Source organism: Cupressus sempervirens, chromosome 3 (assembly GCF_028749045.1).
Source record: "Cupressus sempervirens isolate cs-2001-9-10 chromosome 3, ASM2874904v1, whole genome shotgun sequence".
Classification (NCBI taxonomy): domain Eukaryota; kingdom Viridiplantae; phylum Streptophyta; class Pinopsida; order Cupressales; family Cupressaceae; genus Cupressus; species Cupressus sempervirens.
Window position 1 is genome coordinate 671151996 of NC_143120.1, and position 4550 is coordinate 671156545.

Here is a 4550-nt window from a genome sequence, read left to right on the forward strand (position 1 = left end):
TCTTTCTAGTTTTCATGATTATTATTATTTATTTAAAGTGCCCACAATAGCAATTGGTTACTTAATTTTTAAAAGGAAAAAGATTTGTAGTTTGATTTGTATAATTTGAAGCCGAGAGTACAAAAACTATAGAGACGAGAGGGATACAACCTTTTTAATATTAAACAAATACAAATAGTTTTAACAAAATTTAATAAGAAAAAAAATTCAATTTTAAATTATTTTTTTAAAAACCTATGCCATGTACATGTTTTTCCTTAAATCTAAGCACTTAATTACATGGAGCATTCTGGAAGGTTTTGCCTTGTGTGCTAAACATTTGTCAATAAAAAGTTCTGGACAATTATTTTTGTTGTTATTCTAATACATTTCCACTAAATTGTTTGCAAGGTATTTTACAGATATTTCAAGATTTGGTGTCAATCGATGTTGTTGATTCCCATCATCGAGTTTTTCATGAATGACTACATATGTACACCCAAAAATTGGTAGAGGCAGAGAAATGTGGTATATCATTAATGTGACAATCAGTTTAGCACAAATAGTTTTTTTTGGCAAATTCTCATTTCATTTAAAATTAAGTGAAACAAGGCTTTTAAATGCTTCGTATAATTTCACAAATCCTCAAATTGAGTAGCCCACATAAAAATCTAGCGGTCATGATATCCTAGTTTCTTGACCTATTGCATGATGTGCATATGAAGTTTAGTGGTAAGAAAATGTGAAAATAGAAATAGGAGTTGTAGAGCAAAAGGGGCTGGAGGTTAGAATGTTCCTCTACACAAATTTTTTTGAAAATTTTCGTAGATATAATCTGACAACAATTGCTTTTGAGAAAAGCTTTCGGAGGAGGTGAAATGATTGTTTGTCCTGAGAAGGGAAACTAAATGTTGTGGAAATTGGAGGCAATAGAATTCACAACCAAGATATGAGAATTCGTCAAAAGGATCAACTTTTGAGAGAGGATTTGAAGGAAAGGCCCCCTTTTTTTGGTGTGACAAATTGTGTTGCTCAGATGCAACAAGGGTTACACTATTTTAGGGCATAATTTATGTTGTTTTTATTCAAATTTTTTGTGGTCTCAAGGGGTACTCATACTGCATAGATTTCCTTTCAAACTTGAATAAGCAAGGGTTGATTATGTTAGAGGAAGGATGTTTTTATTATCATTTCTTGGCATTTGTTAGTAGTATTACTGGAGATTAGCAAGGCAAGCGAGTGGGCACTTTGACAATTGGCTGATTCCCAACTTCTGTGATCTGTGTGTGGAAACAGAATATTGCAGAAGTCTTTCAAGATTGTAGAAGATAATGTTTAAATTATTATTTATTTTTTATAACAAATTTGAAAGAACATTCTACAATTGCTTTTTCTCAAATTTTTGTATCCAAAAATAAATTTAATCCCTAACAAAATTACAACTGACTAATCATTAATTAGAAATTACTGTTTAAAATTTAATTTAAAAAAAAAAACTGATTTATAAACTTTAGAAAAGAAGTAAGAACTATCATAAAAAATAATTATCACCATCACCATCACTGAAAACATTAGTTGGCAGGACTAACAAGTGAAATACACTTGAAAAACGGTGCATATAAGTTGCACCTTAGACGGGCTGAAAACTTGTGGCCCAAGGAAACTTGAAGTCAAATGCTTAGCACAGCCCTGTGTCTGCAGCGAAATTCAGGCCTAAAACTTTTGCTTGGGAGGCAAGAAAAACGATGCATCTTCACGAATGTCGTACGGTCATCTCAATAGATGGCGCAACTGCCGTCCAAGATCTCTGGAACGAATCCGCGCCTTTAAAATTCGCAACAATTCATAATTCATAAACTAATCATTTAAAAAATAGCAACGTCTCACTGAGAGAGCACTATTTGACTGGGTAAAGCCGTACTAGCCTAGTTCTCGAAGATGCAGAGAAAGTCTGTGAAAAGCGGTTCAAAAGCTGGTTTCGCCTGTGGTGGGCGGCAATGGAGACCAAAGTGCTCGTCACGAACATCTAGAAGGAAAACCAAAGTCAGCTTCAGGCCCGCCTATATTACTTGACTCATTTTGAACAAACAAACTAAATCAAATCACAGAGGAAGATAGAGGTTTTGATCAAGGCAAAAAAAAGAAATGGAGAAGGGAAAGAGAAGCACGAGTTATGGCGATTTGGGGATAGACATAGCCGGGAGCTTCTTCAAGCCGATAGAGGGCGTCGGCCCGCTTTCACCCAGCGGAAGAAACACAAAGATCACAGTCGTCGGCGTCGGCAACGTGGGAATGGCGGTCGCCCAAACTATTTTGACACAGGAGATCACAAACGAGCTGGTGTTGGTAGACATACAGGCCGAGAAGCTAAGAGGCGAAATGCTTGACCTGCAGCACGCCGCCGCCTTTCTCCCTCGCACGAAGATCGTGGCCGACACAGACTACGCCGTTTCCGCTGGATCGGACCTCTGTATCATCACAGCAGGGGCTCGCCAGCGCGACGGGGAGTCCAGGCTGGCACTCGTCGAGCGCAATCTCCACCTGTTCAAAAGCATTGTGCCTCAGATCGTAAAATACAGCCCTCATGCCATACTCCTGGTTGTGTCGAATCCGGTGGATGTTTTGACGTACATTACATGGAAGCTTTCCGGATTCCCGGCGAACAGAGTCATCGGGAGCGGCACAAATCTGGATACGTCGCGCTTCCAGTTCATGATCGCCGATCATCTGGATGTGAACGCGCAGGATGTGCAGGCGTACATGATCGGCGAGCACGGCGATAGTTCTGTTGCGCTGTGGTCGTCCATTAGTGTGGGAGGGATGCCCGTGCTGAGCTTTCTGGATAAGAATCAGATTCCCTATGAGAAGCACCATCTGGAGGCCATTCATCACACTGTTGTTAACAGCGCGTATGAGGTGATTAAGCTGAAGGGTTATACTTCCTGGGCTATCGGCTACTCCGCTGCTAACTTGGCCAAGAGTTTGCTCCGCAACCAGAGAAGGATCCACCCTGTTTCTGTCCTGGCGAAGGGGTTTCATGGAATCGAAGAAGAGGTTTTTCTGAGCCTGCCTGCGCAGCTGGGAAGAGGAGGTGTGCTGGGCATTGTTAATTTACATTTGACGGAGGAGGAGAGCCATCGTCTCAACAAATCCGCGAAGGCCATTCTCGACGTTCAGCAGCGCCTTTCTATTTGACGGTGTCGACGCCATCGCTCTATTTTAACTGTTTATATAGTTAACCAGTTTGCTCTTTTGATTTATTAGTTTTTTCTTCCAATTGGCTACATATGCAACAAAGGGAGGAGGGTATATCCTTTTCTTTTGAGCATTCGGCAATGAAATGAATAATAAAAAATTAGGTCTCACAAGAATCTATATATCTCGACTATATGGAATACTAATATTCTCATGCCATCTAAATTTATATTTCTTGATAGAAGACGATCTTGTTCTAGACTTCAATACTAAATCTACAATCCTGTCATCTTTCAGGAATCAAACGGACCCTAAATAATCTTTCTATGCCAGCATACTGATAAGTTTACACAGAATGAATATTGTTTTTGTTTTACAACTTTGTGTCATGCATGGTTTTGTTACGATTTTTATTTATTTATTTATTTTTGATCGGTAAGAGGCTGAAGTCAATATTAATAATTATTATTATTTATGAAGTGCAATTGGATTTGAACCCACGATATCTTCAATAAGAGGCTCACAATTTACCATTGTATTGTAGGCTCTTGCTAAGGTTTTGTTACAATTTTTATTATGCATGGTTTTGTGAGGATTTTTATTATGATTCGAATGAACTTTTTTGCTACATTTTGAATCTCAATATTTTCAAGCAAATTCTTTCTTTCCTTGCCTCTAAAATAAGGTCATCATATTTGAGCCATCATAGTTAAGCAAAAATCTTGACACTTTCTCAAATGACAATATTACGTAACAAAAATCTAGAAAATGTCAAAATAAATTCCATAAATTCAGACAAATCGATTAAGATTAAAAATCCATGCAATTTTTGTCAATGTGGAGAAGATTTATTCCCTAATTTTCTTGGCGAATTGCTTTTAATCCATTAGCTAAATCAAGAAATTGACCAAAGATTATGCCTCCAAGCCCTTAGTCAACTCTTTCCTACCTTTTATGACAATGACAATGATAATAGTAGATAACAAACAACAAAAACCAACAAATATTAAAACATATTCAACAAATAATACTGAGAGAATGGAAATTAAAAATTTGAACAAGTAGCACTACACATGAAAAAAAATCTTATAATATAAGGTTTTTATTGCATAACAAAATTCATACAATAAATAATTTATGCAAGATAGGGTTTTTATTGCCAAATAGATGTTACCTTTGTAAGAATGATGAGGAAACAATTAACCACATCTTTATCTAGTACCCCTTTGCTATGGAGATATGGTCCCTCATTCTTAGCAAGGCTAATGTAAACCGGATTCTCCCTAGCACTATTCAAAACTGCTTTATCACATGGTCCTCTCCCAACCAAGTGATGGAGGCCCAAAAATCATGGTCTTTAATCCTTCCTTGTGTTC

At 37.4% G+C, this 4550-nt stretch overlaps 1 pseudogene; it reads left to right on the plus strand.

Annotated features, from left to right (window-relative positions):
* Positions 1-2055: 2055 nt before the first annotated feature.
* LOC149568504 (L-lactate dehydrogenase B pseudogene) lies at positions 2056-3350 on the plus strand (annotated as a pseudogene).
* Positions 3351-4550: the final 1200 nt, after the last annotated feature.